Genomic DNA, 26,645 nt, shown 5'->3' on the forward strand with positions numbered 1-26,645 from the left:
AGTTCTGTGCACTGACAAGAACCTGTTCTAAATTTCCATGCCAATTTTCAACTCCCAGACTGTACCAGGCAAGGTCAGTGCCATTGAAAATACCACCAGGACAGGGCTAGCTAAAGACACATTCGGCGGTGTGTGGTGTGTTAACTATACAAAAACAAACAAACAAGCCAACAAACCAACAAAACACTGCACAGTTTAAAATCAAACCTTACACTGCCTTATATTTCAATTTTTTTTTTCTTTAAAAGGAGTGAGTTGTGCAGTGGGTGAGGGTTAAATGCTTTTTAGACAAGGAAAAAAACTGCGCTAGAATCAATTTATTCGTCATCATTTTCTTCCTCTTCCTCCTCCTCCTCTTCCTCGCCCTTCTTTTTCTTGCTCTTTTTCAGCCTTGACCCCCCCCTTTTCACTCCATCAGACTTTCCTTTGGCTCTGTAGGCAGCAGTATCCTTTTACTACTTCCCTTTCACCTTGGCCGCCTTCTCACAAGGCTGCTTGTCATCCACAGCAGTATTGTTGCACATCTCTCCTAGTTTCTTTGCAACATCACCAATGGATAAGGCGGGATGTTCTCCCTTGATTGGGGGGCGGTACTCAGAACAGAACAAAAAGAAGGCCGAAGGAGGCCTCTTGGGTGCACTGAGGTCCTTGAACTACTTTTTGGTTTCCCCTTTGAGGGGTGAGTAGATTTTCATTTCTTTCATAACGAGCATTGTCAGCTTTGGCGTACCTTCTAATTTCTCCTTTTCTTCAGCAGACACGATCTTCCACGTCTCTGAGCACTTCTTGGAACTCTGAGCAACTCTTTGGAAGTTGATCGAAGCATCTGGGTACTTCTTGTGCTCCTCCCGACAGGTTTGCACAAGCAATGCATATGAAGATATTTTGCCTCTCGGCTTCTTAGCATCTGCTTTTGCCACGTTTAGTTGATTTTCATTTACAAGGCACAGTCACCCAGTGGCTGGCTGGCTGACGCTTATCCCGCACTATCTCTATGGAGCTCAATGTACTTCAATAAGAGCTGGAGCCAGATACAGCCTCCTTACTCTCTCCGCTCTGTCCTGGTGAGGTTCTTACATATCCTCAGTATTCAGTGGCTTGACCGAAACGTCTTAAGCTATAACCTTACTGCTTCTTTTTACGAATAATTAATGCTTAACTTTATTTCATAGTCTATATTTTATTTTACTTTTTGATTGGTAGCATTTTAATGGCATTTGATTTTTAGGAATCTTTTATATATTCTAGACATTAACCCTTTCATTGAGGTAGCCAAAGGAATTCCAAGCAATATCTAATCTCAAACTATAGTACTGTTATAGTTTTCATATCTTTGCCTCTCTGCATCACACTGGTATGAGCATGTCAAAAATGCCTGGCAGTTAGGGTACTTATAACATTTTCAAGTCTGAGTAAACCAAAGTTTAATTCAGCAGCCAAAGTTTCATTTTTAATTGACTATTTAAGCTTTTCTACTACATTTTTAAGGTTTATGTTGCCATTACTGTATTTTCTATTTTAGCTTAAAAATTATATGTCTTTTACTTACTCTATTTCAGGAATAGCTCTTGCCATAACTCTTTTAATTTCATCATATGAATTGCTTGTAAAACTTATTTTAATATTTGTTGTTTAATATATATTCTCATAAATTGAAAAATATCACAGAACATTTGGCATTGAACTGCATACAGACACTCTTGACTGTCCTACAAGAGAATTTTCTTTTGGGATAGAATGTCAAACAAGAAATTCCATGAATGTGATTAGTGTAATGGCGAGCAATTGGGAATGAGAAAGACTTCTGGAGGACATCAGGTGAGTAGCCTGTGCTATGTGGAGGACATTAGATGAGTAGTCTGTGCTCTTTGGAGTAAGTCAGGTGAGTACCTGTGCTTGTGGAGTAAGTCAAATGAGTACCTGTGCTATGTGGAGTAAGTCAGATGAGTACCTGTGCTATGTGGAGTAAGTCAGGTACCTGTGCTATGTGGAGTAAGTCAGGTGAGTACCTGTGCTATGTGGAATAAGTCAGGTACCTGTGCTATGTGGAGTAAGTCAGGTACCTGTGTTATGTGAAGTAAGTCAGGTGAGTACCTGTGCTATGTGGAGTAAGTCAGGTGAGTACCTGTGCTATGTTGTGTAAGTCAGGTGAGTAGCATGTGCTATGTGGAGTAAGTCAGGTGAGTACCTGTGCTATGTGAAGTAAGTCAGGTGAGTACTTGTGCTATGTGAAGTAAGTCAGGTGAGTACCTGTGCTATGTGGAGTAAGTCAGGTGAGTACCTGTGCTATGTGGTGTAAGTCAGATGAGTACCTGTGCTATGTGCAGTAAGTCAGGTGAGTACCTGTGCTATGTGAAGTAAGTCAGGTGAGTACCTGTGCTATGTGAAGTAAGTCAGGTGAGTACCTGTGCTATGTGGAGTAAGTCAGGGGAGTAGCTGTGCTATGTGGAGTAAGTCAGATGAGTACCTGTGCTATGTGGAGTAAGTCAGATAAGTACATGTGCCATGTGGAGTAAGTCAGGTGAGTACCTGTGCTATGTGGAGTAAGTCAGGTGAGTACCTGTGCTATGTGGAGTAAGTCAGGTGAGTACCTGTGCTATGTGGAGTAAGTCAGGTGAGTACCTGTGCTATGTGGTGTAAGTCAGGTGAGTAGCTGTGCTATGTGAAGTAAGTCAGGTGAGTAGCTGTGCTATGTGAAGTAAGTCAGGTGAGTAGCTGTGCTATGTGAAGTAAGTCAGGTGAGTACCTGTGTTATGTGGTATAAGTCAGGTGAGTACCTGTGCTATGTGGTATAAGTCAGGTGAGTACCTGTGCTATGTGGAATAAGTCAGATGAGTACCTGTGCTATGTGGAGTAAGTCAGGGGAGTAGCTGTGCTATGTGGAGTAAGTCAGGTGAGTACCTGTGCTATGTGGTATAAGTCAGGTGAGTACCTGTGCTATGTGGTATAAGTCAGGTGAGTACCTGTGCTATGTGGTATAAGTCAGGTGAGTACCTGTGCTATGTGGTATAAGTCAGGTGAGTACCTGTGCTATGTGAAGTAAGTCAGGTGAGTACCTGTGTTATGTGGTATAAGTCAGGTGAGTAGCTGTGCTATGTGAAGTAAGTCAGGTGAGTACCTGTGCTATGTGAAGTAAGTCAGGTGAGTACCTGTGCTATGTGGTGTAAGTCAGGTGAGTAGCTGTGCTATGTGAAGTAAGTCAGGTGAGTACCTGTGCTATGTGAAGTAAGTCAGGTGAGTACCTGTGCTATGTGAAGTAAGTCAGGTGAGTACCTGTGCTATGTGGTGTAAGTCAGGTGAGTAGCTGTGCTATGTGAAGTAAGTCAGGTGAGTACCTGTGCTATGTGAAGTAAGTCAGGTGAGTACCTGTGCTATGTGAAGTAAGTCAGGTGAGTACCTGTGTTATGTGGTATAAGTCAGGTGAGTACCTGTGCTATGTGAAGTAAGTCAGGTGAGTACCTGTGCCATGTGGAGTAAGTCAGGTGAGTAGCTGTGCTATGTGAAGTAAGTCAGGTGAGTACCTGTGCTATGTGGTGTAAGTCAGGTGAGTAGCTGTGCTATGTGAAGTAAGTCAGGTGAGTACCTGTGCTATGTGAAGTAAGTCAGGTGAGTACCTGTGCTATGTGAAGTAAGTCAGGTGAGTACCTGTGTTATGTGGTATAAGTCAGGTGAGTACCTGTGCTATGTGGTATAAGTCAGGTGAGTACCTGTGCTATGTGAAGTAAGTCAGGTGAGTACCTGTGCTATGTGAAGTAAGTCAGGTAAGTACCTGTGCTATGTGAAGTAAGTCAGGTGAGTACCTGTGCTATGTGGAATAAGTCAGATGAGTACCTGTGTTATGTGGAGTAAGTCAGGGGAGTAGCTGTGCTATGTGGAGTAAGTCAGGGGAGTAGCTGTGCTATGTGGAGTAAGTCAGGTGAGTACCTGTGCTATGTGAAGTAAGTCAGGTGAGTACCTGTGTTATGTGGTATAAGTCAGGTGAGTACCTGTGCTATGTGGTATAAGTCAGGTGAGTACCTGTGCTATGTGAAGTAAGTCAGGTGAGTACCTGTGCTATGTGGAATAAGTCAGATGAGTACCTGTGTTATGTGGAGTAAGTCAGGGGAGTAGCTGTGCTATGTGGAGTAAGTCAGGGGAGTAGCTGTGCTATGTGGAGTAAGTCAGGTGAGTACCTGTGTTATGTGGTATAAGTCAGGTGAGTACCTGTGCTATGTGGTATAAGTCAGGTGAGTACCTGTGCTATGTGGAATAAGTCAGATGAGTACCTGTGCTATGTGGAGTAAGTCAGGGGAGTAGCTGTGCTATGTGGAGTAAGTCAGGTGAGTACCTGTGCTATGTGGAGTAAGTCAGGGGAGTAGCTGTGCTATGTGGAGTAAGTCAGATAAGTACATGTGCCATGTGGAGTAAGTCAGGTGAGTACCTGTGCTATGTGGAGTAAGTCAGGTGAGTACCTGTGCTATGTGGTGTAAGTCAGGTGAGTAGCTGTGCTATGTGAAGTAAGTCAGGTGAGTACCTGTGCTATGTGGTGTAAGTCAGGTGAGTAGCTGTGCTATGTGAAGTAAGTCAGGTGAGTACCTGTGCTATGTGGTATAAGTCAGGTGAGTACCTGTGCTATGTGGTGTAAGTCAGGTGAGTACCTGTGCTATGTGGTGTAAGTCAGGTGAGTACCTGTGCTATGTGAAGTAAGTCAGGTGAGTACCTGTGCTATGTGAAGTAAGTCAGATGAGTACCTGTGCTATGTGGTGTAAGTCAGGGGAGTAGCATGTGCTATGTGGAGTAAGTCAGGGGAGTAGCATGTGCTATGTGGAGTAAGTCAGGGGAGTAGCTGTGCTATGTGGAGTAAGTCAGGGGAGTAGCATGTGCTATGGAGTACATATGCACATTCATTTAATGTGCTTTCTTCCAAAAGAGGGAACACTGAAAACAAGATTTATAATCCCACTTGAGTTTCTTGCCCATGGAGGGGATATTTGGCTCTAACATTTCTTTTATGTAATTAAAAAGTGGTAAAATATGAAAAGAAAAATTCTCCATGTTTCTCAAAAAAACATCATTTTAGGACGATGTGATTGAGGTTTCACAAAGATAAAGATGACCTGTAGCCATTAGCTTTTGAATTTGTAAGTTCTAGTACACAATTCTATATAAATGCAGCATGTTTTATTTCTTCACACATTATCCGATTTGCACAACAGAACTTAGACTGACTACACATGTCTCACTCTAGTTCTCTCTGATCATGTGCAATTAGAGAAAATACCCAATTATCAACAGGACTAATGTGCTACAGAGAAATGTGTGATTATAATTATTCATTAACTTTATATATAAGCATACAACTAACACAGAGATATTTCAGTAAATACAATTTCAACATTTTTCTCTAACTAATGTTTAGCACCACAAAGAACATCTAAGAACTGGTTCTTTAAAACTTTAGACAGTGGCTCAATCCAGTACTATTTAAGAAAAGAATATATAGTGCTATAGAGAAACATAAATAATGACTGATATGATGTTTTTCCACATATGTTTGAATAGCTTGAGAAAATACAACAAATTCATTAAGGACCTAGTCACATGTAAAAACAATGCCCCAAAGACTATACTATATAGTGTCTTTTCTTATGTTAGTCCTTTGGCATAGGAAAGTTAAGGACCTACATAAAGTCTTATTTAATGCCTTCTCCTAAGTTCTTAGAACTTTCTCTTGGCGATGATCTTTCTGCATTCAATTGTCTGGGAATAGCTCAGATTTACTTTCAACATTAGTGTTAGAAAAGCTGCCTACATTTGCTTACAATATCCTTTCTGCATTTCTCAGTCCATGTACACCAAGTTCTTCAAAATTATAATAAATACAACATACCCCAACAGGCACTATATGGCACATATTTTGTCTGTTCACAGAGGATCCTTATCCCACTAGACATTGCTTACAATCATAAGCTCAAAGACAGAAATTCAAGATGCCAGTAAACAGGTCAAAGTCATTTTTGCTTGAAAATTTGACAGGGTTTAAAGCGTATATATATATATAGTTTTTTTTCAAGACAGGGTTTCCTTGGCCGGCTTTGACTCTCTTTGTAGATCAGGCTGGGATTTAGGGTGTGTACCACCATGCCTATCTTAAACTCAGTTATTCTTATTCTGATTATCCTATATTTAATCACTGTCTTTCTTTAAGGGCACTAAGGAGCTACAACAAAGGAACTGTTAGGTGACTCTACTCATCTTTCCTTAACCAACAGAACTTTCTGGCAGTCCTTGAATGGATATTTTGATGTTAAAAAATTTGGAATCAAATTTTTGACCCAATTTCAGGAAGTATCATGAAATTTATTTAAAGTTATGAATTGTGTCTATGAATTTCACTCACAATCCACTTTATTCATCTCTTTTCCCTGTCTTAAATTTGATATGGTTTTAATTAATGATCTATCTTGTACTATTAAATTATATCATGTCCTCTTTAGAGCAAGACATGTTTTCTATAGCCATCTGATTTTAAACAATGATATGGAAAAGACACCTTATGGAAAAGAATGAATCTTTTAAAAATGCCACTGCAGAACTACATATCACACAGGAGGCTGAAATTTCCCCCTCATTCCATTCTGTACAAACATGAGCTTGAGTAGACCAAAGCATCCATGTAAGATCAAAATCTGAAAATGCTTGAGAAAAGCCCAGGGAAGAAACTTTAAGATACAGAGCCAGGAAGCACAGGATGCTAGGTTCTGCCAACAATTTGAGGAATTTGGAAACATAACATCCTACCTAGAGCTGCCCTGAGCTCAGCTTACTCCTGTTGAGACCAGTCTATGAAACCAACTACAGCAGAAAACTCTGCCAAGCTCTACAAAGCTCCTGACCTACAGAAAGCATGGATTAATAAATGTGTTCTGCTTTAAGCTATGTGTGATATATATTATTTCAGTGGCACATATATCACTTTCTCCTAAGATGACTGTCTCCCACTAACAAATGATCTGTGGAAATCTAAGTATATATCCCCATTAGAGCCTTGCAACTAAGAACTCAGTACTGTCTTACATATTGTGATGCCTTCACATTGAAGTAAAGTACTTTCAACAACAAATGCCCTTCCCAGTCACTGGCTAGATGGAAGCTTCATGTACTGGTGAGCTTCGATACTACTGCTATGTGGTGGTTAACATGGGTTTTCATTCTCTCTCTCTCTCTCTCTCTCTCTCTCTCTCTCTCTCTCTCTCTCTCTCTCTCTCTCTCTCCTTCTCCCCATATGTAGAATAAAGGCTCTTAGCATCAATTAGTTATATTTTTTATTTTATCCATTTGAAACCTGACAGCAGTCTTTATACTAGAGAATATCTTCCATTATATTAAATGTTTGTACTATATATTGTCAGGAGTTTTTATAACTTGCTTTAGGAAACTGTAGTCACTTTTATAGATGGTATAACTTATCCTATAAAAGATAAACAGGGTGTAGAAAAGAGATATTTATGTGTTTAAGAGTAATATTTAAAACACCTAAAGTAGCAACCAGAGCAAACATTCCTAATGGGTATATGATCCAAGCTTCTCTGAATAACATCAAATTTATTATTAAAAAGATTTACCATGTGTAAAGTTAGAATCACATAAATATTTTATGCCGATTATTATTCCTATTACTCTACATGTGCTGGCTAGTTTTATGTCAACTGGATACTGGCTAGAGTTATCTGGGGAGAGAGAATCTCAACTGAGAATGTTCCACTGGATTGGCCTATGGGTAAGCCTGTGATACATTTTCATAAGTGATTATTTATATGTGAAGACACAGTTCATTGTAGGTGATGCCAATCCTGGCCAGTTGTTCTTAGGTTGTATAAAAAAATATGCTGAGAAATTCATGGAATAAAGTCATGAAGCAGCATTTCTCTAAAGCTTCTGCTTCATTTCCTGTCTCCAGGTTCTTTCCCTGATTGAGTTTATTTCCATGAAGAATTGCAATATGGAATTGAATGCTGAAATGAACACTTTCTCTACTCAGGTTGCTTTTTGTCATGGTGTGTCACTACAGCACTGGAAACTCCAAGACACTGCAGTATAATGCAAGTTATTTCCTCAGATGTAAGGTTGAGATGAGATGACCCAAGCTTTATATGGGCTAAGCCCTTGCATTTCTCTAACTATTGCTAGGCCAATGCTGTAACCATCAAATTTATTGTTGACATCAGATCATAGAGAGACAGTAACTTACCCCAGTCTAGTAGCACGGTCAGAACCCTTTACCATTGGCAACATTGTCTTTCTCCTGTTTTACTCTGGACGTAGAGGGAAGTCTATAACACATTCACAGACATTGTCAACTGACCCAAAGGAATTTGTCTGTAATGTAAAGAAATTTTAATCTAGCAATCTGTCTCCTTTGTGAAAGGATCACATCCAAAGTCCTAGGTCTGTGTGATCCAGCCAGAATCCAGACATGTTATTAGTAGACACCTTTAATCCCCCCCAAAAGTATATCTAATTGAATGACAAAGTGACCAATCAGAGAAAGATTTGACAGAATGAGTCTGAGATAGGATAGGCCCAACTCTCCTGAGAACAGACAGGAAAGAGAAGTGACAAGAGCAGTGAGAAGAGAGAGTAGAAAGGAAGTGAGGACAATACAGGAACACAGCTCAGTTCATGCAGGCACTACAGTACAGTTGGTTGCAGAGAGAAGCATAGAGAGGCAAGTTTGAATCAATCAGTTTAAGTTTTGAGCCTGAACAGCTGAGTTGAATCAGCAAGAGTTCAGAAAAAAAAAACAAAACAAAACAAAACAGAAAGGGTGAGCTTCTTTAGCAGTAAGTCTCAGAGGCTGAAAACACTCTAGGCCTAGGCAAGCAGACAAAGGCTAGAAGCTGAACCCTTCACCATCAGGGCTTGCAGAAGATTAACTTGTACAGAGAGTCAAAGCTGCCACAACTAGGCCTAGCAATCGTTAGATAGAAATGCAAGGGCTTAGCCCATATAAAGCTTGGGTATGATTCTCATCTCTACCTTACATCTGAGGAAATAAAAACAACATTTACACTGTATATAGTATTTGCCATTTTCATGGCATCACATTTCAAGGTACCATTTCATAGTATCACACTGGTAAATAGTCAATATATAACTACCACTTAAGAAAATGTACACTACGCTGTTTAGAAATAATGTGATCCACAATTTACTACAGTGTACATCTCTGCTACATGGTAAAATCTTTTTCTTAAAAACTTATCCTAACGGCATGGTGGTGCATATTTACAATCCCAGCATTCTAGAAGCAAAGTAAGCAAATCTCTGTTTGAGGCCAGCCAGGTCTACATAGTGAGTTTCAGTAAAGCCAGGACTATGTAGAGAGATCCTGTTTCAAACAAACAAACAAACACTTAGACTGAGATGTATAAGCACCATTTAAGTTTATTACAGTAACGGTATTTTTGTGGAATTTATAGTTTTAGGAAAACTAAAATATACATATTTTAAAATTTCAGATTCTACAAACATGTCCCATTATTCATATTTTAATACCCCCCACTTTAGATAAATCTTTAACAAACATCCCAATGTGATTGATTGGAGGACATCGTAGAAAAAGCAGTAGTGACTGGTGTGTCTATGACCGGTTTCCTCACCCAGATTTCAAAAGTGTAGTGTTCTCTGAAATGGAGTTTTCTTCTCAGTGGTGGACACAGTCAATTAACATTAATGCTGAACATGCAAGGCTTGCTAATGAGCAATATGCTAATTTCATATCACTCCTATCTTACAACCGCATGGCTCTTGGCTCTTCAATCATACGTCTGTTTGAAACTTTGATATAAACAGACCTGGTTTTTACACTAAGAAACTAAAATAAATCAAATAAAATACCAAAGAAGGCTTTGAAAATGTATCCAAGCTCATGTTTTTCACTATTTTTTAATAACATCTGAGCTATTTTGCCTTTTCCAACTTAAAGAATAGGCATAAGACATTTTATTTATTTTAAGTTAAGTGATTGGTTTCCTTAAATGTATCAAATTAAAGGTTGTAAAGATGTGTATTTTTTCTCTGCTCTCCTCTACTTCTTTCAGAAAGTTTATAGGCCTAAGAGGTTTCTGTCCTACACTGAAGAGTGTGGGAGACCAGCACTTTATTAAACATGTGTTTCCTTGAGGATTATGCATTACTTTTCTCTCCCCTCTATTGACTTCTCATATGCAAGATTTATAGAACAAAATAAAGCAGCTATTTTCAAAGTGCATCAGAATAAATGGAGAGCAGGTAAATACATAAATTTCTCCATTCTAACATGAGCTATTTTTTTTATGTATCTGAAATGGATGTTGGAGATTTTCATGTTAGACAAACTTCAAGTGATGCTTCTATCATTGGTCTGTGGATTTCACTTTAAAAAAACTATCATAGAATTTAGCTCCATTTTAGGGATACTGGAATTATGCCTAAATAGCCTATGTAAGTGCTGTTTTCTAAAACATTTACTCAGAAAGTGATAGATGTGCTCTACATTTGGATTATTACTATATTCTGCAGAATTCATACACGATAAGGGAAACTAGGGATTACTATAATTCTCTAAAATCTGGAGACTCTTTTCTCTGAAGATTCTCTGCTCTTTAATTAAAAGAGACATGCCAGCAGAAGACAAGCCATACATGCATTGTTGAGGAGGTAAATATGTCCAAAGACAAAACTACAAGTGAGAAAGCATACATTCATACATACACACATACATACATACATACATACTATATATGCATACATACACATATATCATCATATACAACCTGCTGGGTCTGCATATATATGTGTTTAAGACTGACTACACTACAGGAAATGGATAAAATATCATCATCATTCCTGAAGGAAACTATTTTTTCTCCCTCAGTAGCTATTAACCACCACTAGCTCTTTAACTAGGGGCGGCACCTTGTGAATTCTCTCCTGTAGTGGTTTTAATGAGAACGGCCCACACAGGCTCACACATTTGAATACTTGGTCCCCAGTTGGTGGAACTATTTGACAACTAGAATTAGGATGTTTGTTTGGCCTTGTTGGTGGAGGAGGTTTGCTACTAGAGGCCAAATTTGAGGTCTCAAAACTTTCTTGTCGTTCCCAGTGTTTTACCCTTTATTTCCTGCTTGGAGTCCAAAAGTGAGGTCTCAGCTGTTACAGATAACATGTGTTTAATTAGTTTCTTCTATAACTTACCTCATCCATAGTGTCTGGCTACAGCAATAGAAAATGAAATTATGTAATTCCCCTTATCCAAGTTGGCCAGTCAGCTGATTTGGTCTTGTGCATGAGAGTTCATGGATACAGCTTTCCTGTCCTGTCTAGAAAACATTCTTTCAAAGACGATGTCCTATTCCTCTGGCACTTACACTCTTTCTGTGCCCTTTCATGATATTTCCTGGCCCTTAGGTATTAAGGATTGTAGAATGTTCCAATTGGGTCTGGGCATGCCATGATCTACATTTTGATGGCTTGTGGATCTCTGTAATAGCCATTCTGTTGCTTAAAGAATCTACTTTGATGGATGGCAAAAGCTACTTTTACCCATAGGGATAATGAGAAGTATTTAGAATATAGTTAAAAATTAGGAAACTGACCATAGTAGGTTCTCCTCTAATGTCTATAACCTCTCTCGCCATAAAGTCTTAGCTAAATTTATATCTTGAACTAAATATGGTTTTATTTTGTTGGACTTAAGAAATGTCTTGCTTTTAAAAACTAACATGTAAATTGTTGCAATATGTGACATATCTACTAAAATCTCAAACTATGAAATATTTTTGAAAATATCTCTTTAAAATAAAAGATTTCAGGGATACTGGATTGATATATATATATATATATATATATATATATATATATATATATATATTGATGATGATATTTACAATATTTAATTCTTTCTCCTTCTAGCATTCATTTTGTTTCTATAATTTTCTATAACTCAGTAATAGATTATTATTACAGTATGCTATTCATACTGTTAAACATGTTGCTTCCATATTTAGAGTTATTGCTTCTTTCTCTGTGCATATAGTTATTTTAGAATAAACAATATTGAGGTTAAACATGGATTACTGTTGTGATAAATTATTTTATTAATGCTATAAATATTTCTTTACCGTAAATACTTGGATTAATTTCCCCTGGAAAACATGGAATTATACAAAGAGGGAAAAGATTTTAAGTATAATTTAATTTAAGCAAAGCATGAGAATTTCAACTTTGAGTCTCACAATTAATAATGGTCAATGAGACAAATAGTTGTTGAATGTTTGGATGTATTGTGTACACTATCTTATTTACATGTCTGGGGTTTTTAAATTGACTTTCTAAAATTTTCATCTCTGTGAAAACATCATTGCAAACATCCTTTCCACTAAAGAGAAGTAAGATTTCTACTGAGTTGTGAACCTAATTTACTACTATTTAAATATTGGCTTTTCAATAGTATTTTTGAGCTTCTTTTTATGACTTGGAAAATAGTGACTTTCATAAACTTCGTAGAAGTACCTCCCCAAAGACATCAAGAAGCATTGGTGAGTATTGTGTATTATGGAGACTGTATAACTGAAAAGCAGTCTGTGAAAACTGCTACCTTGTGAGGTTGGATTGTGATAGTGAAAAGGAAATATGAAAGTGTAGCCAAGCCAGGGTATGGAAGGAGTGAATGAAATACTGCCTCCAACTTTGACACCTAGAGAAAAAATAAAGCACAGAAGAATACTTCATGGTACTAGCTTATTAGAAAAAAAATGTTTCTATATTATCTGCATATAAATTCATGTGTATATGTTACTTAAGTATGTCCCCTTATTCATGAAATTGTCTGTAAGAACACATAAAGTTGAACTAGTTTAAAATATAAAATGTCATGAGGGGCTCCTTGCCCCTGAGAAACTCCTAATTTATTTCTCTACCTTACATTATTTAAATTGTTTGTGATATATATATATATATATATATATATATATATATATATGTATATATATATACAATTTAATTTCATATTCAGATTGTTTCATATAACAAATCAGTAACAGACATTTAATACTAGGTAATAGGAGGTTATTAGACATAATTATGTATAAAGTAATACTAGAATAAATTAATTGGTACATATTCATAAAACTCTAATATGCTTTATGGTATTCAAGAGGTATGAATAACTGAGACACTCTACATTTTATAAACTAAGTGTGGCATAGATTTTCAGTAGAGAAGCGACTTGGGGATTCAAATCATTTCACAGCAATCAACATAAAATTTGAGGCTATAGGAAATGACAGAGAATTTAAGTAGGATTATGGTTACAGAAGTTACTGATAACAATTTATTTGGCACATGTGGGATTTATTAATGAGAAGTGTATTTTATGGAAGCATGAGTTGGAACTTGGTGTGGTGATGACCTAGTATGTATTAACACTGAATAAATAAAATCATAAAAATGTCAGGTCTTTAACATAAGTATTTTAAAAAGTAATTTCTCATAGTGCTATAATTTTGTTAATGAAATTTCTTGGCTGTGATAATTAGTCTCTAAATTTAATAATTAAGTAATTGTGATATAGTGCAGAATTTTGCCATTTACATGAATCTTTAATCTGTTTAAATTAAAACTGACAACTTTCTAAGGACAAGGAAAACAGCTAGAGAGGAAGTACTAGAAACACACAAATCTTAACTCAGAGCTTCCTTCTGTCCCGAAAGAAAAGAACTGATCATGTGACTATCATACAGTGGTTTATATAATAGCTTCAATTTTAAAAAGCAATCGGAAACAATCAGTGAAAGGACAAGTGGTAATAGCACATAGTCAAAATGTTATAGATTCCAATGAAATTTTGGGCTTCATTGTTGAAGTTGATGATAGAACACACATTTGAGAGTAGATTGAAAGATGTATTATTCATGTAATAGAATTTTGGGGGGTAGCAAGGAAGAATCTCATATTTATCAGAAAGCATGAAAAATAACATGGGTGGGTTTTTTTGAAAATTTTTCTATTATTTTTAACATATACATTATATTATTACACATGAGAAAAATAAACTACATACATCAGGAAGAACCGTGAAACAATCAAGAATTATATAAATACTGCTCTTAGAGTGATTTGGCTATTTTTATTTGGGAAACTTGAAGTAAACATCTTTCCTATCTTGCTGGGTCTAAACTTCTAGATGGAGATTGATATCTATATCTCATCTCTATTAACTTAAATCATCTATTTTGATCTAAAAACATCTTTCTTAAATTTTTTATTAATTTATTCTTGTTACATCTCAATGGTTATCCCATCCCTTGTTTCCTCCCATTCTTCCCTCCCTCCCATTTTCCCCTTATTCCCCTCCCCTATGACTGTTCCTGAGGGGGATTTCCTCCTCCTTTATATGCTCATAGGATATCAAGTCTCTTCTTGGTAATGTGCTGTCCTTCCTCTGAGTGCCACCAGGCCTCCCCCTGCAGGGGACATGGTCAAAGGTGAGGCACCAGAGTACGTGAGAAAGTCATACCTGACTCTCCACTCAACTGTAGAGAATGTTCTGCCCATTGGCTAGATCTGGGTAAGGGTTTAAAGTTTGCTGCCTGTATTGTCCTTGGCTGGTGCCTTAGTTTGAGCGGGACCCCTGGGCCCAAATCTGCCTACCATAGTGTTCTACGTGTAGGTTTCTAGGACCCTCTGGATCCTTCTATTTTGCTATTCTCCTATGCTTCTCTCATCTAGAGTCCACATAGGATGTCCTTCCCTCTGCCCCAGTTTCCTGGTAAGTGAAGGCTTTCATGAGATCTAAAAACATCTTAACCCCTAACATACTAAATTGAAAGACTAAACTATCTGGTCTTCAAAACCATCAGAGATTTGAGAAGGGATAAAACGTAAATGCCTGAGTGAACCTGGAGTGCTGGTTAGCAGCTTCCAAAATGAAAAAAAAAAAATGACTGAGACAGCTCTCTATGACGTTCAAGCATCATCTTAAGCCTTCTGGCCCAATATATCTGACAGACATATTTGTGAGGCAGGAACTATTGAGGACTTGCTTATCCTGTCTTGGTAGAGTTTGGCTGTCAACTCTGCCTGCATCTAAACATGGCCATTTTAGGCAGAATTCTGTCTGTGGCAGAAATGAGGACATTTTGCCCAGTGACTTGTTTGCCACATTAGAAGCCATAATTGTTATTTTTTAATTCAATGGTATTGAATTTTGTATATTTGTGCAAATCATGCTCATGTCAAAAACTAGTCTAATTTTATCACAAGAATATATACTATAGGTCTAGTACATAGATATGATTCTGTAGATATATGAGGTAAAATAATTAAATAAGGTCTTCAAAAACCTCAGAGACCTACAGAATATGGCATTTAAATATGCTTTTATTACTCAAAAAACTGACATGTGTTTTTATGGTAGTAAGAGGAAAACCTTGTTGAGAGACCTTACAGTTGCATGTCAGAGACACATGGTAGTAGTCCCTGCTAACACAAGCAAAGTAGGTTTTCAAAAGTCTGTCAGTATTTGATGTTTGAATACAAACAGACTTCAAGGCCCATCATTTATCTCATTCTCCATTTTAAAAAGTCTTTGAATTCTTTGATTTAAAATTTAAACAAAAGTTTGAAAATGATTTATATAAATAGTCATGTGCTGCCTGTCAATTCCTGAGCCAACATGGACAGCATATATAATGATATATGTGTTGCCCAGTGAAGTGGCAGATAATATACTGTTCAGTACTTGCAAAAAATAAATAAAATAAAATCATCTCTTGGCACATTTCTCAGAACATACCTATAAATGTGGCTTTTAATTCCCTCAATGTTGGGATGAGAGCCCTGTACTCAAGCTTTACCCATACATGGATTGAGAGGAGCCAAGAGCTTTTCTTTCTCTGTTCTAACTATTACTAGGTTGAGGCCTGGAAGCTTCTAGCCTCTATACAATCTCTGCAAGCCAGGACTTTTAAAGTTTCAGCTTTAGCTTCCATCTGCCTACCTAGGTCTAAAATATTTCAGCGTCCAAGTCTTACTGATGAATAAAGTCAATGTTTCTATCAATTTCTGAACTCCAGGTGGTTGGTTCAACTCAGCTATTGGGCCCAAACTCCTCTCCAAGCTGATTAATTCAAACTGGCTTCTCTTGCTTCTCACTGAATTACTCTGCTTGGAAAAACTGCCTCTGAACTCCATGATCTGAACTGCACTGACTACGTGAACTGAACAGAACTGCACAAATTCAATTGAATTCAACTGCACTCAACTGAACTTCACTGTTGGAACTTGGTCTGATGTATTTTGATCCATATTACTGCTTGATTTCTCTGTTCCACCTGTACTTTGCCTAAGAGCCTAATCTGTTTGACCAATAAAAGGCCATCACGTCTGGGTAGGGCAAATGGGATAGGTGTGGCTAAGGTTCTAGGGCTAGGGGAGACAGACAGAATTTTGAGAGGAGAGAGACTGCAGGAGAAGAGGAAGAAGGAGGCTGTGTCATCATGGGTTATGTGGAAGAGAAGCACATGGCCAGCGTTAGCAAGTATTTGGAATTATGGATGGGAGGTAGCTTGATTGAAATTATTAAAAGCAGATGGCATGGGATTGGGGCAGGTATGAGAAGTAGTTTAGGAATTAATATTGGCCCTGCCCCAGGTTAACTAAGTCTATTTTAAAATATAACAGGTGTCTGTGTCTTGATTGATTGTTGCTGGGTTAAGAAATACTGTTATAATCATAATTATAGGCCTAATAAAAAACTTCATTAGGCCATACTGGTAAATTAACCACAACATTGCTCCAAACTCAACTTCTCTCTATCCTTAAACTTCTCTCAAGCAGCTTCTCTTTATTGGCTCATGAGAGCTGGGCATATCCTATCTCTGACTAATTCTGTCAAATCTTCCTCTGATTTGTCACTTAGTCTGCCCTTCAATTAGAGGTTATTATTTGGGACTAAAGGTATGTACTAAAGGTGTGTCTGTATTCTAGCCAGAGAGATTAAAAGTGTGTATCTGTATTCCTGTCAGGGGGATAAAAGATGTGTGGCAAGTCTGCATTCCAACCGGATCACACAGACCTACAAGAATTTTTTGGATGTTATTTCTTACCTCCTTGCCAGAACAGTCAGGTAGCTAGATTAAAATTTCTCTACACCTACCTATAACCCTAAGTAATACATGACTTTATGTGTACTTTTTGCTAAAGTAAAGGTACAAGTATTGTGTATAATGAAACATAAGGTGAAATCTATCCTTTGGTTTCACGATCACAGGGGTTTCAGGACTATGTGCTAAACACCATGACCAATATGGTTGGAGAAACACAACTGCTCAATTCATGGAAAAGGAGAAAGAGTCCAGAGGAGAAGGAAAAAAACAAGGAAAATGACAAAAATGATGATTATGATTTAAAAGATAGGGTGAGTAGAATCACATGATTAATTTGTGTTCTTCATAGACACATCCTCAGGAAACTACTGGTTCTAACTATGGACTCTTACTGGCTATTTCTACCACTGTGCAAAACTTCCAGAAAATTGTGACTTATGAAATTATCAGGCTATTAATTTATTAAAAGCCCCATGATCAAAAAGTCCATTCACTGACAGCCAAGCATTTGGTGGGTCACATCATCATTAGACCAGAGCAGGTGTCATTTTCTCGATGTTATTTTCTATTTTGCTGGTAATACACATTTCTTCAGTCAGGAGAGAGGCATCATGTGTCACTTTAAAACTAATTTCCCTTATGATTAATGGTAAGAAGTACTTTTTCATATATCCATTGACTATCCTATGTCTCCCTTAAATACATGTCAATGAAAGTTCTTTTTTGTTTGTTTTTGTTTTGTTTTATTTTGAGACAGGGTTGCTCTGTGTAGCCTTGGCTGTCCTGGAACTCACTCTGTAGACCAAGCTGGCCTCAAACTCAGAGATCTGACTTCCTCCACCTCCATGAGTCCTGGGATTAAAAGTGATTGCCACCACCACTCAGCTCAATCAAAGTTCTTTACCCAGTTATTTCAATAACTGCTAAAAGGTGTTTGGCTCTTTATTATTGTAGTTGCAAATACGGTTTTGAGCTTAACTCATTTTTAACATTTATGCTTTCTTTTCTTTGCTTATAGTTTTCTTTTTTTATTCTGCTTTTGTTTTTGTTTTTATAATTAAGAAATTATGGCTGGGCATCTGTAACATAACTTCAGTCCCAGCACTCAAAGCGGGCAGAGGTGGGTGGATCTCTGTGAGTTTGAGGCCTCCCTGGGCTACAATGTGAGGCCAGGACAGCCAAGGTTACACAAAGAAGCCCTGTCTGAGAGACCTGAAAAGGAAAGAAAAAAGAAAGAAAGAAAGAAAGAAAGAAAGAAAGAAAGAAAGAAAGAAAGAAAGGAAGGAAGGATTTACTCCTCAATACATTTTCCCTTGGTCAGTGTACATGAAGAGAATTAAAGATAATTTCATTCTTTTCCAGATAAATGTTCATCTTACAAACATCATGGTAGCCTGCTGTCCTTCCTCTGAGTGCCACCAGGTCTCCCCCTCCAGGGGACACTCAAACATGAGGCACCAGAGTTTGTGTGAAAGTCATACCCCAGTCTCCACTCAACTGTGGAGACTGTCCTGTCCATTGGCTAGATCTGGGTAGGGGTTTGAAGTTACGGCCTGTATTGTCCTTGGCTGGTGCCATAGTTTGAGCGGGACCCCTGGGCCCAAATCTGCCTATCATAGTGTTCTTCTTGTAGGTTTCTAGGACCCTCTGGATAGAAACACATTTTTATAGTGAATCATCCAACTTCTATGTATTGATAACCATTTGGATATTGTTAAAACATTTCTATTTTGATTTTTATTATGCATAAATTTGTGAAAAAAGACTACCATGTGCTATACTCTTTGAAACTAAATTTAATTTAACTAAGGAGCTTAGGTATGAACTGAAGAAAAACACACAAACCAACCAACCTTTGTTGTCAATAAATAAGCGAGAAACCAATGAAAAAAAAAGTGAATGCTATTATTTCGACCAGCTTTGAATGTGTCCCTTGTGAGTGGACTAGGCACTTGAAACAGTTCAAATTCTTCTATTAAAAATTGTCTTTGCCCAATATGAGTGGCATCTCCATTGTCAAGTGGAGTCACAGAATCAAGAAATGACCATGTTCATCCAATCATTTCACCCATAAAAGTAATTTCTAAAGTTCTAAAGAAAGCTTAAAGTTTGCACTTGGAAAAATAGTACATCACAGCCTTTCCTATATATGATTTTTCCACCCCCTCCTATACAATAGGCCTGTGATACCCATCTGTAGGCTCACTTCTGCAAGTGCACTACATTGCTCACTGGACAAGCTTTTTATTTATACTTTCAATCACCATTCCTTTGTAAGCTCCTTACGTTTGAAAGTGTTTAACGTTTACCTTTGCAAACCAGCAGAAGTCATTTCAGATTGATAGAAATATTTAATAAAAACTCTTCATTCATTTCTAAAATAATTTTATTTATAATTATAATATTTATCCATTATTTCAAAATTATTTATTGATTTTTGTACTTTCTGCTGTTCAAGGTTGAAACATGACCAAGTCAATGAATACTAAAGTGATATGCAAATAGCTTAATGTAACAGGTTGTTAGGGATGGGAATGAAGATGGGAAAATATCTGTACATATTGGGTACTAATAAATTATTTTCTTAGTATTTTTGATCCATGATTGGTCAAATATATGGATGAAAAAATTTTGAAAATAATGAACTTCACATTTATAATTTACTTAATAACATAGAACACCTGTATGTCCATTCAGTGTGATTTCTGACATAATCATTAGCTATGATTATGATTCATAGTTTATGCAATGAATGATTACTGTACATGGTTGGGTATTCATGTGGTATTCTGATAAATAATTGCATTAAGTAAAAAAAGATTAATTATCAATCTGAAACTGACAATGTTTACCATTTGTTTGTGATACGAATATTTTAAATCATCTCTATCAGCTGTTTTGAAACATGCAACCCATTTCTTTTCCTCCAGGCCCCTTGTGTGTTTTAGAATTCCACAATTTGTTGGTTTTTTTTCACACTATGGCAATTGGCCTACCCCTCAGTGACCACCACCTCCTAGTCCAGGGTTACAATAGTTCAACACATAAACAATCATTTAAAAGACAAATCAATTATGTCATGCAGATTATTCCCAATCCCAGATAGCACTAGTAATTTTTTTTTATCTTCTTTGTCTTAGAAATGACCTAAGTCCTACACACTTTACTCAATCACAGCTTTACCCAGTTGAGTGACTGTATATCACTACTACGCATTCATTGAACTAAACAGGAGGAAAGCACTCAGTAACTAAAGAAATATGGTGGTGATAAGACACATGGTTTCTGCACTACAGAAACTTAATATAAATGGGAAATCTGGTACATAAGCAAGTACATTCAAAGCAGTGTTATATAACATAGTAAAAACCACTGAAGGATTTATTACCTGCTGTCAGCAAGTAAATTTTTCATCCACACCGATATATTAGCTATGACCCATAGCACAAGGATGAATTAGGCAAGTGAGGAGAAGAATTAAGGGTTAGAGTATTTCTGTGATGCACAAAGACATGTAAGGGTATCATGATTTCTGGAACAGTAGTTTAGCCTTAATACCTCTGGCAAGTTATTCAAAGTGCATAGTAAATTGCATGAGACTAGTGTGCAAAGAACAATCTTGCATTTTAAGTTAAGAGCAGTTAAGGATCTAAGAAATAATGAGATGCATCTGAGGCTGTAGCTTTTTCCTGTGCCTGCTGTAGAAAATTTGTGGTTGAAAACATTAAAACAAAAAGTTTAAAAGTTTTTTGAAATATTTTTTCTTTATTGAAGGTAGGAGGATATACTGCTTTTAAAATCTGGACTCATGGAGAAATACAAACGTGAATAGTCCTTTGTTCATCTAAATCCTAGTAGTGATAATTGTAGTGTACTTACACAAGAGAATGTCCTATTTATTAAAAATAAATGATGTGTCTGGAGATATTCATTCCTTAGGAACACCTAGAGCTCTGGCAAGATACCTGTGCTCAATTCCCAGCACCAACATTGTGACTCAGTACTATTTAAAATTCCAATTACAAGGGATCCAATACCTTCTTATGATTTCCATGAGCTGCTACATGAAAATGGGACACACTCATACACACATACACACACACACACACACACACACACACACACATATACATGCACTCACATATATCTACTTACTCAGGAACATATACATGCACATTTAATTAATTAGTTAGTTAATTAAGTAAATACTTTTAAAGATGAGTCATTTAAGAGAGAACTTGTACTAAGTCTGCAGGTAAGCCCAAAATAATTGAAATAAGACAAAAGAAGATGGCAAGATAGCATATGATTTAAATATTAAAATTAGATCTAGTGAAGAAAAGGTAGATAACGGTGATAATAATTATTGCATATTTTGTAGGTGAGAATATTTTCGTATATAATAAAGCTTTTAAAGGGAATAAGAAAAGAATAAAAGACAATGGATGGTGTTAGCAGTACTAAGAGTAGAGAAGCTGTTCTTATGGTCCAGTTGTGGGTGTTCTTGGGCTGCGTGGTAAGTAATTAGTTCTAGGACTTTGACATATTCCTTTAGCTCTGAACATTTTCAATTATATTTTGCTCCCATAACTACAGGAGAAACAAGGCTGTTTATTACAACTGAGCAACAATATATTTCAACAACAAGCCCCGTCTCCAACAGATGGATCTGTCTTACAATAATTCTATCCCTTGCCACTTCATTGTTAATAGCAGCTATGGAAATTTGGGCTTCTGTTTGGTAATGTATAATAATGTGGAGCCCAGATCTGTCACTGTGATGGTCGTACCCCAGTGGGAGTGTAGTGCAGTTTTAGGAGGCATCATTCTTCAGTTTGATTCAGTGGAACTGCCAAGTTTTCGTTTGGGGGAATCTTTGTTAAGTATAGGTTCAAACTTGTGACCAGATTCCTCACTTTTTGCTGATAGTTTTTGGATAGCACTCAGAAAATAGCTCAAGTACTCAAAAGAATGAACTTGTGACCTAACTAGGAGGTTAAGTCATGTTGAAATGCAAACAAGTTGAGTCAGGAGTTTATTAATACACGAGATGCTGTTTCTCTGAAAAAGATTGTGCCTGATAACACATTTCAATAGTCTATGATTTCCAAAGAAAACAGAGAAAGAATCCAAGAGCCTAGATACTCAAAACCAAAACTGCTAGGTAGATGCATCAAGAACCCCAAATAATTCACTGTTTGTGTGAGACTAAAGATATGTGGAGAAAATACAGCTATGAGAACAATGGCAATTTTGAGTAAAAGTAAATATTAAAATAAATGTCAAATAATAAGTAATTTTTTAATTCATACACTCAACTTACTTTCACTCTAAGATAATATTTTACTTTTGTCTTCAGTTCTCCTACTTTACTAACATGTACTTTTTCTCACAGATCACGGCTTCTGAATATTTTGAGGGTTAGACCTGATTTTATTTTACCAATAAGCAAGTTTTCCTAAAATTATAAATGCATATATTCCCAATCAAACATCAAACAACAAAGGTTATCTGAAATAAGAATAACAAAATATTATTAGGTCACATTCTGCTAGGAAACACAATTTTGTTTTTAAAAGCCAAATGGATTTTTTTTCCTTTCTTTTTTCTGAAAGTAAAATCTTTGGTGACTCTGAGGATCGAGATAGATTCTGAGTGGTTTTTGAAAATAATTTTGAAACATAGAATATATATATATATATATTTACTGCAAAGGGAATGTGTGCTTTGTGAATTTGATTTTCTTTGTATAATGAAGACAAAATAATGAATTAAAGAATTATAAGATACCACAAGAATATCAGTACAGGACCTCAGACACAGAATCATAAATACTCCTTGTCTTTTGGGTTTTGAGGAAAAAAATAAAAAAGAAGTTCAGCTGAACGAGCAGATGGACATCACATGATTACTCAGGACAACCTTACCATTGTTTATGCATAATGATATGCTATGTTATAACCTCAACTCTTAAAATAATGCTTAAGACTCTAAATGAATAATTAGTGTTTAAGAGACAGACACTGAAGTGCCCCAAACAGGAAATATAATATGACTTTCCATATTTTTTTCTAAATACAAGAGGGATTCTAATAATGCCAAATGACATTGCATGATTTAAAAAAATGTTACCAGTACCACAAGAAATTTTGTGTGTACTGTATATTATAATTTCCTCATTATGTCAGAAAATAAAATCAATTAGGCAAGATTTTCTTTGAATGCAAATGCTACAATGAATATATCAAACATGTTCATAAAGTTAATAATTATGTAATCACCACTCTCCATTTGAAAGGATTTCAAAAACTATTGTGGTATAATACAGTTTTGTAATATCTCCATAGTTCTGTATACATAAGTTCTATTTCTTTTCTAAATGATATTATTAAAAAGAATTTTTATGTTGTAAGTTATAAAGAGGCTTTTAAAATTGCTAAAATATTGCTATGCAGAAAGAACATCAAATCAAACAGAAATAATATCACTGAAGTGTGTACCACATGTGCATCAATATATTGCCCTGGTTTGCATGACTGATTCCTTCATGCCACACTCCAGTAACCAAAAGCCTCTGAATATTAAGTTTACAAGGACTAATTACAATTTACTGAACATGTCAGAGAGGCAGAACTTCAGTAAATCAAGTCTAAATCCGTGGTACTTTATAATTCTTTCTCCATCCTCTTAACCAACTGATGGCTTCTACTTTCAGGCAGGAAAAGTTACAAATAGTCCCTTGAATATCTGTGGCAGAAGAAAAATAGTTCAAAGACCAGATGATCCTGTTTTACAACTCTTGCCATGAAGATGAAAACCTCTACTTCCAGCAATGCACAATTTCATGCTGTTTCAGGGAGTCTGACCCTGAATTGAACTTCTTCAGCCTGTTCAACCTGAGTTTATAAAAGCTAGTGACAGTCTGCAGCACATAATGAAAGAAAAAAAATAATAATGGAGAGACAGCTAAATGTTGAGACAGGAAAAGCTGTAGCATGTTGGATTCAAAGGAAAGTGGGCCTCAACATTTGCAAAGGGAAATACTCTTCTCCCTTGCTGATTTGGAGGCAGCTGCTGGCAGTTGATCTGGGGGTCAGGTTGGGGACAGTTGTTCCTGCAATGCTGAAAGGCGCTTGGCTGATTTTGAGAAGCTGATTGTCTTTTGCCAGACATTGGAGACTGTATTGTACTATAATTCATTATATACATATATATATGTATATACATATATATACATTATATACATATATATATGTATATACATATATACATTATATACATATACATATATATATATATATATTCAGCTATTTGGAATGCAGTGTCATTACTATTTTTCCCTTGTGAAAATACAATTTGAATTACTATTCTACTCGCTGTATTGAGCACTATGTGTTTAAAACTTAAATATCAAAAATTAGGAAATTCCCAAGTACATTAATAGCTCATGTTTCCTTTTTTTGTCAGTAAAACCTGCAATATGCTCATATATATTCAGCAAATTGACACAGTCCAATAAACTATCACAAACACAAATCTCAAAATGACATTATAACTGAATTTTGTATCTTTGTTATCTGCGAAACACAATATTTAATTTGAGGAGACATTTGCATGATAAAAAACACTTATGAATTGGACATGTCACTTGTGAAAGTTCAGACACATACAGCAACTCTCTATGGAACAACTTCAAGAACACCTTCCATAACATTTGTAATACTGAAATCCTTAGTGTTACAGGGATTTGAAGCCAAATTCACTTGATATAGCTGCGTGGTGGTGGCGCACGCCTTTAATCCCAGCACATGGGAGGCAGGGGCAGGCGGATCGCTGTGAGTTTGAGGCCAGCCTGGTCTACAAAGTGTCTAGGACAGTCAAGGCTACACAGAGAAACCCTGTCTCAAACAAAACAAAACAAAACAAAACAAAACAAAACAAAACAAAACGTGATAGACCAGAATGCTATTGCAGGGAGTCTGACCCTGAATTGAACTTCAGGGTTGTGTGTGAAGACTGTGAGCTGAGTTTTGAGTATTATTATTTATGCTTTAGAATTGTTCTTTCTGGTGACTTGGAACATGAACAGTTGTTGCACAGGTGCAAGCCAGATGAGGTCCCAGCACTAAGAGGGAAAAGTGGACATTAAATCCCATGTCTAAGAAAGTATCTCTAAGACACACCATTTGTAATAGAAAAATCAGTTTTCTTCAAAAGATTCTCATGGAGTATAAAACCACATGTAAGTGCGGACCCATGTCCAGTAGTAAAAGGCAAACACAAAATGAACTCAATGGTATTTTTGCATATTTTTGTCTCACATTGGTTTTCTTTTTTTACCTTACTGATAACCCTAAATAACACACACACACACAAAAACAAATATATGTATGTGTGTGTGTATATATATATGTATATATATGTGTGTGTATATATATGTGTATATATATGTATATATATATATATATATATATGTATATATATATATATATATATATATATTTAGAGGAAGAAGGCATGAATTTGGGACAAGTAGCATGACACAAAATGACTTGGATAGAGTAGATAGTCAGCTAGATATGATGTAACACAGTATTTGAATATGGTTTCTCCTAGTTTTAAAAAATATTTTTTATTTTTCACATATTCATTTATATTATTATGTATATATACAATAAGCTAGTTATAGTGAGAAAAAGCATGACATAGTCAAGAATTACATAAATGTTACATTCTTAGTGTTTTGGCTATTTATATTTGGAGGGCTTGAAGAAAACATCTTTCTGATCTTGGTGAGTCTAAAATTCTTAATGTAAATCAATATTTATCATAACTGTCATTATCAACTTAAAACATGTATCTAAACCTATAAACATCTTAACTCCTAAACACCTAAGCTTAATTATAGCAATAAACTGTCTGATCTTCAACCTCATCAGAGACTTGAGAAGGAATAAAATCGGTTACCTGAGTACACTGGGAGTGCAGGTGAGTAGCTTTCCAAATGAGAAGATGACAGAGACAGTTTGCTACCTGAGTAGTCACCCAAAACTCTATATAACGTGAGAGCATCAATCTTCAGCCTTATGGCCCAATATATCTGACAGACATATTTATGAGGCAGGAACTATTGATGACTTGCTTACCCTGTCTTGGCAGAGTTTGGCCACAATCATTTTATTTATTTATTTATTTATTTATTTATTTATTTATTTATTATAATTTATTACTCCTACATCCTGACTGTTATCTCCTTGAGTGTCTCTTCCCATTCCTATCCGTCCTCCCTCTTGAGCCCTATTCCCCTCTCCAAGACCTCTGACAGGTGGGGCCTTCTTCCCCCACAATCTGACCACAGTTTGTCAGGTCTCATCTGGATATATGGATTCTCAAAAACAAATAAAAGAGAATAATGTTTTTAAAAACACTTCTTTTGTAGTTGATAGTGATTTATCCAGAACAAAAAAAAAATCCCTTGGTTTAAACAGAGCCAATCATAATCTTGTAATAAAC

At 36.3% G+C, this 26,645-nt stretch overlaps 1 pseudogene across 1 annotated transcript in view; it reads right to left on the reverse strand.

Annotated features, from left to right (window-relative positions):
* Positions 1–317: 317 nt before the first annotated feature.
* The window catches only part of LOC311604104 (high mobility group protein B1-like), a 33,276-nt pseudogene continuing 6,948 nt past the window's right edge, over positions 318–26,645 (reverse strand). The window contains exon 2 of the transcript in view: positions 318–907. The product of the transcript in view is annotated as a high mobility group protein B1-like (transcript). The remainder of the gene's footprint in view (positions 908–26,645) is intronic.

Source organism: Acomys minous (assembly GCF_964271855.1).
Source record: "Acomys minous genome assembly, chromosome: 8".
NCBI classification, from domain to species: Eukaryota; Metazoa; Chordata; class Mammalia; order Rodentia; family Muridae; genus Acomys; species Acomys minous.